Source organism: Musca autumnalis, unplaced genomic scaffold (genome assembly GCF_047663935.1).
Source record: "Musca autumnalis isolate F117 unplaced genomic scaffold, ASM4766393v1 scaffold_5, whole genome shotgun sequence".
Classification (NCBI taxonomy): Eukaryota; Metazoa; Arthropoda; class Insecta; order Diptera; family Muscidae; genus Musca; species Musca autumnalis.
Window position 1 is genome coordinate 29,031,416 of NW_027412088.1, and position 12,441 is coordinate 29,043,856.

A 12,441-nucleotide genomic window follows, 5' to 3' on the forward strand; every position below is an offset into this window, starting at 1 on the left:
TCTTTCTCGCAAGGATTTTCTTGAGAAATAATCTGTCAAAATCCGCTTAGTTTCTTCGTCGAACAGCATAGGACATCTTGGATACCAGTTTTCAATTGCCTGTGATCTAGGTATGTCCCAATTGTTTCTTTCTATTTTATTATCATAAGAAGCGGCAGAACTTAGCACATCTAGCATTTGAGCCTCGATGGAGGTTGGTATACGATCATTGGTACTGGCAACCTCGCCGCTATCGTCAGTATACATTGACATTGGGGAATTATTATAACCAATATTTGGCAAATTGTCCACCAGTATGTCATTATTAATAATACTATAATTATTATTATTAGTACTATTACTATCATGAATGTCATCATTGACATTATTTGGAATGGCCATTGCGGGATCTTCGTCATCGTTTGAACAGGCCATTATGGGATTATTATTACTTATAGATCCTCTTAGCAACAGTAAGTCTTCAACCAATTCTTGTTCAGGTTGACGCCAATTGCCAATTTCATTATCATTACTATTGGCCATTGGGGGATATTCATTTATTATATCGGCCACAGTGCTATAAGCATTATTACTTAAATTGGCCGTTGCGCTATAAGTTCTACTACTACAACTTGACATTTCTGCCGTTGCTATATAAGTACTACTACCATTTTTTGGTAGTGCGGCCGTTGCGCAAGATGCACGATCACAAGCTTCTACAATACTACTACTACAATTTGCTTCTGCGACCGTTGCGCAAGATGCACGATCACAAGCTTCTACAATACTACTACTACAATTTACTTGTGCGGCCGTTGCGCAAGATGCACGATCACAAGCTTCTACAATACTACTACTACAATTTGCTTGTGCGGCCGTTGCGCAATATGTATGATCATTTTTAATAGCGCTATAAGAATTATTACTACTACAAGATAAATTTGTATTTGCAGGCACATCAGGCAAATCTGGGATTGCGAGACTAGTAGTCGAGCCATGGTAGAACAAATACAAGGTAAAGTTAATACTACAACAAATACAACTCGAACAACAACCACAAAGGAATTTGTTTTTGTTTGTAAACCTTAGTGTCAACGTAAATGTAAACAAAACAAGGAAATGTCTATAAATTATTGGAATTTAAAAAACTAATAATTTTTCACATTTGATTGAATATTTTGGAAAACATGAATGAAAACCCGTTAGATTTTCAATTTGAATGTTTCTATATCATTCCACTAAATGCGTAATTTCTCGCAGAAAGTAGAATACTTGCAAAAATGTTTCGGGTCGCTGGTAATTCATTGAAAAAAGAGAAGATGTTTCAATCATTTGCTTTTGAAAACAAAAAAGCACATGTTTATTAGGGCTTTATTCTTTTCAAGTTTAACAAAATACCACACATATTAACAAATATTGTACCGCCTCTATAAGCGGTGTTTTAGTGTGCGGCATGTCGTTCGGACCTGGAGGAGGTTACATGTCAATGATATGAAGCCGTCTTTATGGGAAATAGTTTTTTTTTCTGATGAATAAATTTGTTCTTCAAAAATATATATCCCTAATATACATCGAACATAGAAATAAATACATAAAATGTCGAATGGAATTTGACACTAACACTACAACCCAGTTCAGTCAGCTGGGTATTGCTGCTACCTTTTCTTGTTCTACCATGTAGTCGAGCAGTGCCAGCATTGATTAAATATACAGTGAGTGTCAAAAATATTCGGTTTTCAATTTCACCAATAATAACACCTCAGTATTTTAGAAGCCCATGCCCAATATCCAAAAAACCAAATACTTAAAAATAATTTGGTCCTGTGGCAATTAAAAAGTGCATGTAACATGGATCCATGGCAACCCTACAAGCGAGAATAACAAAGAAAACGTTGTTAACCCTGTTTTCTATGCGTCAAAAATATTCGGTTTTTGTAACTTTTGTTAAATATTTTGCCAAAAAACAGGTCATTATCGAACTTTTTCTGCAATATTATTATACATTTTAATAATTGCGAATAGAATCTTTGTTTCTGTGTGCAAAAATATTATATTTTATAGCAAATTATTAAAATTTAGCGCTAAGGAAAAACGCTATCCCAGCAAAGAGAAAACTGGTCATATTTCATTATAAAAACAGCAGAAATAAAAGGAAATTTTGCTTATTTTTGAATGATTAGTCGAATATGGTTGAAAAAATGTGAAAAAGTCACGAAAATATAGAAATAATCGATTTCGTGAAACACAAAAGCCAGCCAAACCCAAGAATTGGAAGGGAAAGTAGAGGAATATCCTGAAAATTTTCGGCTAAACCGCCCATAATTTTCTTGAATTTGGTCACTGAGTCCTAAATGACTTTCAGAAGATGAAAATATGCACTTACATTACAAAAAATCGTAAGGATAAAGCCTTTCATGACCTTGTAAAACATCATAAGCCATTGATAAATACATGCCTCCTAGAAGCTCTTTCTTACTTTTTGTGTTGGAGTACACAGAAAGGCCGGAAACTTGGTACTGATTTTCCTGCTTAGACATTCAAAACTAACTCCATTTCACCAAATTTCTGATGTACATCAAGTTTTGAAGGTACATCAAGGCGAAATTTGAACTAGATTTTTGGTTATGTAATAAGCCGATGGTGTATGATGTGTTACAAGGCCATGAAAGGCTTTATCCTTACGATGTTTTTGGAATGTAAGTGCATATTTTTTATCTTCTGAAAGTCATTTAGTACTCGGTGACTAATTTCAAGAAAATTAAGGGCGGTTTAGCCGTAATTTTTCGGGAGATTCCTCTACTTTCCCTCCCAGTTCTTGGTTTGGCTGGCTTATGTGTTTGACGAAATCGATTATTTCTGTATTTTCTTGACTTTTGCACATTATTTCAACTATATTCGACTAATTAATTAAAAAATAAGCAAAAATTCCCTTTATTTCTGCCGTTTTTATAATAAAATATAAACAGTTTTCTCCTTTCTAGGATAGCGTTTTTGCTTAGCAGTAAATTTTTATAATTTTCTATGAAATATAATATTTTTGCACATAGGAACGAAGATTCTGTTCGCAATTATTGAAATTTATACTATTATTGCAGAAAAAGTTCGATATTGACTGGGTTTTAGTCGAAATATTTAACAAAAGTTACAAAAACCGAATATTTTTGACGCATAGAAAACAGGGTTAACAACTTCTTCTTTGTTATTATCGCTTATAGGGTTGCCATGGATCCATGTCACATACACTTTTTAATTGCCACAGGACCAACATTTTTTTAAGTATTTGGCTTTTTAAATTACCCGCAAAGTGTTCCCTTACTTTTAAAAGCATACAATTTATATGAGAACAGTTCACCACTTTTACCATTTTCTGCCACTGTTACCACTTAAAAGTAAAGGAACAGACCATATTAGTTGATTATTGAGTATGCTAAAACTGAGTAGTTGGCGGTACTTTTTTTATACATATACACATCATGGATCGCATCAACAAAAATGGTCGATTATATTCGATTGTAATCGGTTTTCGGCGGTTAACGAATAATCGAAAGTCGACTTTTAGTACACTCTCAAATAAACGACTAACCGAAAATCGAGTTTTAAGTTTTTCACGAAAACCGTATAAACGGAAAACCGATTATTGCATTCCACTGCGTATCCCTATTTTGAATATTGGGTATGGGCTTCTAAAATACTGAGGTCTTATTATTGGTGAAATTTAAAACCGAATATTTTCGACACTCCCTGTATACAGTCAACCAAAAGAGTCTACATACACCCTATAAATCTCGGGTTTTAAGGGTAAGGAAGCTTTTTTATGAAAATCCAAGTACATACATAGTTCTATCTCATATCCCTAATAAACAATATTACATACATATAACAAAAATATATTGCATAATGCGAATAACGGTAAATTCTATAAAAATTAAAAAATTAATAGGGAAAAAGTGTACATACACCCAATGAAATATTAAGATTGCCGTAAAATGTATGGAATAAGCTATACAAATTTTACATTTTATTGCTTTATCGAATGTCTCTGGTTGTCTATGATATATTTTAGACAAAATAGGAACATATTTGTGGATTAATTGCCGTTATTTAATGTCAGACTTCGCGTATAGCTCGTTAAGGCGGACCCTTGCAGATTTCTTTGAGCTTTTTCAGTCTAGTAGTTTATGAAACCCCAGACGTTTTTATTGTGGATAATATATGCTCCTGAGCTTCGCTAAATATACGAATTCCTGAGTTTTTCATAAATTTTATAGTTTTAACAACATTCCAAGGGGCAAATTACATGCAGAAGCCTTCGAATTACCTTGTAATAAGGTCTGGTACAATCCTCGAGTATCCATTGAATCAGCAATGTAAAAGTATGCGACATTTATAGCGCTTCAAGTGACCCTAACGATCATAATACGAGAGCATACTAGTTAACAGTGTAAATTCCATATAAATTTCACGCATTCTTTGGTGGTGCTTTTATTTTGATGCTTTGGAAACTTTAGGATCGGGTTTGTATAATAATGTTGTACATTTCTGATTGAGTTAAGGTCCAAAAATTTATTACAAGGTAATTCCAAGGTTCTTGCTTGTAATTTGACCCTTGGAATGCTGTGAAAACTATAAAATTTATGAAAAACTCAGGAATTCGCATATTTAGCGAAGCTCAGGAGCCTATATTATCCATAAGAACAACTTCAAAGCGCTCTAGGATCTCAAAATAATTAGTCCCACTGTATTTCCTGGGGTTTCATAAACTACCAGACTGAAAAACTCAAAGAATTCTGAAAGGGTCCGCCATAACCAGGTATACGCGAAGTCTGACCTTAAATAACGTCAATTAAAGCACAAATATGTTCCTATTTTGTCTAAAATATATCATAGACAACTAGAGACATTCGATAAAGCAATAAAATGTAAAATTTGTATTGCTTATTCCATAAATTTTACGGTAATACTAATATTTCATTGGGTGTATGTACACTTTTTCCCTATTAATTTTTTTAATTTTTATAGAATTTACCGTTATTCGTATTATGGAATATATTTTTGTTGTATGTAATATTGTTTATTAGGGAAATGAAATAGAACTATGTACTTGGATTTTCATAAAAATGCCTGCTTACCCTTAAAACTCAAGATTTATAGGGTGTATGTAGACTTTTTTGGTTGACTGTATGTGGTCTAGGGATTTTATAGCCATTATCACTGCATCAGATCTTGCTTTGACGTAGAACAAATTGTCCATAGTTGGAGTTCCTATTGTTCGTCTTCTAATACCTGCAAAATGCTTTTCAATGTTTGCATCTGTTGTTAGATTTTTTAAAGGAACATCTCCATAATGGTCCAGTATGTATAAAATGTTTTTAAAAGATCTAACAATAATTTTACTTGTTGTTACATTTTTAAAACTTACATCATTAAGAAAGATTAATGTATCCTGTAAAATTGTTAGTTTTTCATTAAAGTGGAAGTTGTTTTCATTATAAAATAATTTTACCATTGGTATGAAACCTCTCAGAAGATTTTTCGTAGCTTCGATTTCGAATGTATTATCTCCTATCCAAGGTCTTATAGAATTTACGACTTCATCATTAAAAACTTTATTTACGTGATTGAAAACATTTCTCTCATATGTATAACCTGCTTCTACCGCCTGTATGAATTTTTCGTCAAAAGTTACATATCTTTGTACAAATTTTATTATAATTACCACGAACTTGCACAGTGTTTTCCTTAAATTTTTGCAATAGGTTGTGCAGCCAATGAATAGGGTCTAATACATATAGGTTTTGTTAGCCAGGAACATGTGCTTTTTTGTTTTCAAAAGCAAATGATTGAAACAGCTTCTCTTTTTTCAATGAATTACCAGCGACCCGAAACATTTTTGCAAGTATTCTACTTTCTGCGAGAAATTATGCATTTAGTGGAATGATATGGAAACATTCAAATTGAAAATCTTACGAGTTTTCATTCATGTTTTCCAAAATATTCAATCAAATGTGAAAAATTATTTGTTTTTTAAATTCCAATAATTTATAGACATTTCCTTGTTTTGTTTACATTTACGTTGACACTAAGGTTTACAAACAAAAACAAATTTCAATGTGGTTGTTGTTGAGTTGTATTTGTTGTAGTATTAACTTTACCTTGTATTTGTTCTACCATGATTTTTAGTATTATTTTTTTTTTTAATTTATTAATCGAGCTTTTTTATGATCTATAATGCAAATGAAAAGCCGACGATTCGAACCCACACACCCACCACTATGTTTGGCTCTGAATGCTAACACGCCGTGACAACTTTTTCCTGTGTTTTTTATTTCATACTCAATATGAAAATCATCACCCTGTTCTGTTCTGTCAGTGTAATTTTACCCACACATAAACAATTTAAGCGCTCGCTCTTCTTGGTCGGCTATGCACTAATAGGTGTGTCTTTTTACGTGATAATTTGTAATAATTATTACGAAATGTTACTAAGTGCTGTCTTTTTACACAAAAGTTCAGTAAAAGAGAGCGAAGTGAGAGAACAATTTTGACAGTTGTTTGCTGAGAAATTGCTAAAAGTTGCTGAAAGAATTTTTCCCAGCAACATTTAGCAAGTTCGATCAGCTGTTTTTCAATCATCTGCTAATGGTCAGCTGCTCAATGTTTATCTTATATTTGAGGAAAAATACTATAAATATTACATCTCGGGTTTATTTATTGATTATTTTATTAATATGTAAATTATTTTTTATTTGTTTTGCTTAAAATTGAAGAACTTTTTCATTGCTTTGGAGTTATTTTTTCGTTCATGCATTGGCGCCAATGTTTTTGTTTTGGTTATCAACTGTTATCTTGCTAAAGATTACTAAATGCTGTCTTTTTACTTTTTTCTCTATTTTCGTATCAAAGAGTAAAATCTCTCTTACTCTCTGAAAAGAAGTTACTGAATAATTATTACTGAAAAAGTAAAAAGACACAACTAATGTAACAATATAAGAAAGAATGAAATCACTATCATTAATTAAATTAACTCTTAGAAATCGCAGTTTTAATGAAAGAAAGTGAAGTGGATACTTTTGACTGTGATTCACTGTATATATTAAATACATAATAAAAACATCCACCATCCATACATCTTTTACGAAAGAGGGGGTGAATGAAAGGGTGTTTCCAAAGACCCTTTCTGAATGAAAGGGTGCTTCCAAAGACCCTTTCTGAATGAAAGGGTGCTTCCAAAGACACTTTCTGAAAGAAAGGGTACTTCTATACTTCTTTCTGAATAAAAGGGTGCTTCCAAAGACCCTTTCTGAATGAAAGGGTGCTTCCAAAGACCCTTTCTGAATGAAAGGGTACTTCCAAAGACCCTTTCTGAATAAAAGGGTGCTTCCAAAGACCCTTTCTGAATGAAAAGGGTGCTTCCAAAGACCCTTTCTGAATGAAAGGGTGCTTCCAAAGACCCTTTCTGAATGAAAGGGTACTTCTATAGACCCTTTCTGAATGAAAGGGTGCTTCCAAAGACCCTTTCTTAATGAAAGGGTGCTTCCAAAGACCCTTTCTGAATGAAAGGGTGCTTCCAAAGACCCTTACTGAATGAAAGGATGCTTCTAAAGACCCTTTCTGAATGAAAAGGGTGCTTCCAAAGACCCTTTCTGAATGAAAAGGGTGCTTCCAAAGACCCTTTCTGAATGAAAGGGTGCTTCCAAAGACCCTTTCTGAATGAAAGGGTACTTCTATAGACCCTTTCTGAATGAAAGGGTGCTTCCAAAGACCCTTTCTTAATGAAAGGGTGCTTCCAAAGACCCTTTCTGAATGAAAGGGTGCTTCCAAAGACCCTTTCTGTATGAAAGGGTGCTTCCAAAGACCCTTTCTGAATGAAAGGGTGCTTCCAAAGACCCTTTCTGAATGAAAGGGTACTTCTATAGACCCTTTCTGAATGAAAGGGTGCTTCCAAAGACCCTTTCTGAATGAAAGGGTGCTTCCAAAGACCCTTTCTGAATGAAAGGGTGCTTCCAAAGACCCTTTCTGAATGAAAGGGTACTTCTATAGACCCTTTCTGAATGAAAGGATGCTTCCAAAGACCCTTTCTGAATGAAAGGGTGCTTCCAAAGACCCTTACTGAATGAAAGGATGCTTCTAAAGACCCTTTCTGAATGAAAAGGGTGCTTCCAAAGACACTTTCTGAATGAAAGGGTGCTTCCAAAGACCCTTTCTGTATGAAAGGGTGCTTCCAAAGACCCTTTCTGAATGAAAGGGTGCTTCCAAAGACCCTTACTGAATGAAAGGGTGCTTCAAAGACCCTTTCTGAAAGAATGGGTACTTCTATACACCCTTTCTGAATGAAAGGGTGCTTCTATACACCCTTTCTGAATGAAAGGGTGCTTCCAAAGACCCTTTCTGAATGAAAGGGTGCTTCCAAAGACCCTTTCTGAATGAAAGGGTACTTCTATAGACCCTTTCTGAATGAAAGGGTGCTTCCAAAGACCCTTTCTGAATGAAAGCGTGCTTCCAAAGACCCTTTCTGAATGAAAGGGTGCTTCCAAAGACCCTTTCTGTATGAAAGGGTGCTTCCAAAGACCCTTTCTGAATGAAAAGGGTGCTTCCAAAGACCCTTTCTGAATGAAAGGGTGCTTCCAAAGACCCTTTCTGAATGAAAGGGTACTTCCAAAGACCCTTTCTGAATGAAAGGGTACTTCTATAGACCCTTTCTGAATGAAAGGATGCTTCCAAAGACCCTTTCTGAATGAAAGGGTGCTTCCAAAGACCCTTTCTGAATGAAAGGGTACTTCCAAAGACCCTTTCTGAATGAAAGGGTACTTCTATAGACCCTTTCTGAATGAAAGGATGCTTCCAAAGACCCTTTCTGAATGAAAGGGTGCTTCCAAAGACCCTTACATAATGAAAGGGTGCTTCAAAGACCCTTTCTGAAAGAATGGGTACTTATTGGAAACTAACGTTATCCTTTTGGGTTAATGAATAAAACAGTGGTGTGATTTTTTATTATAGATTGTGAAAAAATATTAAAATGTATTTAATGTTGAAAGACAGAATTGGGAATGAAAAAATATTTTATCATGTATAGATACATTATTACAGAAAGAACAAAATGCTACTATGTAACTATTTTATAAAGTGTTTATTCAAACAAGTTAGATAAGTTCAACACCCCTTCTCAATTTAAAAATAGTTCCATATCTAAGTGAGGCCAATCATTTTAAAAAATTTTGTTATCTTGATATTTTGTAATGGTTTTGTTAGAATATCAGCTAGCATGTCTTCAGAAGGACAATACTCAAATTTTACTTCTTTGGATTGCTTGATTTCTTTAACAAAATAATATTTAACATCAATATGTTTTGTACGAGGATTAATTTTTTCAGCATCTAACAGTTTTAAACAACTTTGATTGTCTTCTTTTAAAGTAATGTCAGCAATATCGTTCTCAGATCTTTAAACATTCGTCTTAACCAAATTAGCTCTTGAGTTGCTTCAGCCAATGAAACAAATTCAGCTTCGGTAGATGACAAAGTAACGTTGTTCTGTTTTCTGCTGGCATACGAAATTGTTGCACCGCCAAGTTGAAAAACGTATCCACTTGTAGATTTTCTACCTCTTATATCCCCGGCAAAATCAGCATCAGCGTAACCCTTTAATTTGAGATCCTTACAATTAATGCACAACCTAAGATTTTTAGTGCCAATGAGATATTTAAAGACTCTTTTAACTTCGTTCCAGTCTCTTTTTGTTGGAGCTGATATTTTACGGCTTAGTATGGAAACAGCAACGCTTATATCTGGTCTTGTGTTATTTGCTAAATATAGTAAAGAACCAATTGCACGTCTATATAAGTCATTTGATTCCAAAACATCTTCACTTGATGGGTATTCTTTTATATATCCGACGTCTAAAGGGACTTTTGATGGTTTAGAACTTGCCATATCATAATCATTCAAGATTTTATTTATATACTGCTGTTGGTGTATGTAGAACTTGTTGTCTTCTTTTTCAACTTGCATTCCAAGATATAATTTCAAAGGACCCATATCTGTGATACTAAACTTTCTTGAAATGTCCTTTACTGTGTCATCAATATATTTTTTATGCTTCGTAAAGATCAGTAAGTCATCAACATAGACAAGCAAATAAATTATGTTATCATTGTCTCCTTTTGTATAAAGACAACAGTCAGCATCTCCCCTTCTGAATCCTAAACTTACTAAAAATTCGTTAAGTTTTTGATTCCAACATCTTTCTGACTGTTTTAATCCGTATATACTTTTGTTCAATTTGCAAAGTAAATTCTGTTTGTAAGTAGTCTTGAAACCTTCAGGTTGTTTAAGAAATATTTCATTATCCAAATCCCCATTTAAAAAAGCAGTTTTAACATCAATGTGGTGTACAATCAAATTTTTGTACGATGCCACAGCCAAAAGTGTTCTAAATGTAGATTGCTTCACCACTGGCGCAAAGATTTCATCATAATCTTGACCGAATTTTTGGCAAAATCCTTTAGCTACCAAACGAACTTTGAATTTATGAGAACCATCGGATAATGTTTTTATTTTGTATACCCACTTACATCCTATAGCTTTTTTTCTTTTAGGCAGTTCTACCAATTCCCACGTATTATTTGCATACATCGATTGCATTTCATCCTCCATGGCAGCAATCCATTTTTCTCTATCAGGGCTCTGAATTGCTTCTTTATATGTTGATGGCTCGCTCGACGATACAATTTTGCATTCATATCTAGCAGGTAATTTTCCCTTGTTTACTCTTGTCGATTTTCGAATGACAGGTTCTGTTTCAATTTCTCCTGATTCTTGACCATTAACTAAAGTATCATCTGCTATTAGGCTATTACTGGAACCTTCAGTATCGCTATCAGCCGTATCGTAAATATCATGATCATCACAAATACCAATATTTTCAATATCATCACTATTATCTTCTTCAGCTAGATTTGACAGCCGTATAGGAACCTGTTTAAAATTATCTTTGCTTTCAGATATGTTGCCGCTGAAATTTTCTTCGAATTTCACATCTCTTGAAATGATGATCTTATTAGTGTCGTAATCCAATATCCGATATGCTTTGGACTCGTCACAAAATCCAACTAACAACCCCTTCTTTGAAACATTGTCCAGCTTTTGGCGAAACTTTTTATTAATATGGTAATATGCATCGCAACCAAATGTCCTAATATGTTTCATACTAGGTTGTTTAGAGAACCACAATTCGTACGGAGTCTTCTTAACCGATTTTGATGGCAGCCTGTTTTGCAAATAATTCGCTGTATTTACTGCTTCGGCCCAATACTTTAAATAAATACCGGATTGAACAATCATGGTGCGAGTCATTTCGATTAAACTTCTGTTCTTCCGTTCGGCCACACCATTTTGTTCAGGTGTGTAGGGCGCTGTGAATTGTTGACGAACCCCTTTACTTTTCAAATAATTGTCCATATTCTTATTCATAAATTCACTACCCCTGTCTGTTCTTAATATTTTTACTCGTTTTTGAAAGAGAGTTTCGGCATATTCAAGATATTCCTTTATCTTCTCAAATGTTTCGTTTTTACTTTTCAAAAAATATACAACACAGTACCTGGTATAGTCATCAATCATCGTTAGAAAATATTTATTTCCACTTGGAGTAACTTCCTGCATGGGCCCGCACAAGTCAGCATGTACCAAATCCAAAATTCCTTCTGTTCTATTTTAAGTTGCTTTCGGAAATTCTTGCCTTGTCATTTTGCCTTGTGAACATGCACTACAGTTGTTGGAACAATTACAACTTTTCAATTTCACATTTGAAATCAAATTATTATTAATGGCATATTTTATTGTATTGATTTCACGATTACCGAATCTTCGATGAAATGTGTGAACGCATTTAACTTCGCTTCCCTTTGCAAAATTTGCGCGATGTTCTTGTTGAAGAATGTACAGATTGTTAGCCAGTTTAGCCGTTGCTAACACATTTTCGCCATTCAAGATTTCACATACCTTTTCTCTGAAAATAACTTGTAATCCATTTTTGACCATTTTTGACACTGATAATAAATTTCCTTCGAGTTCAGGTACAAATAAGACGTTTTTAATAGTCAATTTCCTGCCACAACTATAAATGACTCCTTCTCCACAACCTTGAGCGTTTATATTTTTACCATTTGCCAAATAAATGTTACCACCAATTTCCGTATTTAATGATGTAAAGAAATTTCTGTTACTACTCATATGACTACTAGCACCAGAATCGATGTACCATTCATCTTTACTTAATTTTTCACCAGAGTTCAAACAAAATTCAAAATTTTCGTCAGAATCAGATTTTTCAGATGTTTTCTTGGCTTTGAACTTAATAGTTTTGTTTCCAGCATCTTGTTAAATTGACACTCACGTTTTATATGTCCATATTTACCACAGTTAAAACATTTTAACTTTGCTTTAGTCTGCAACTTCAAGGCAA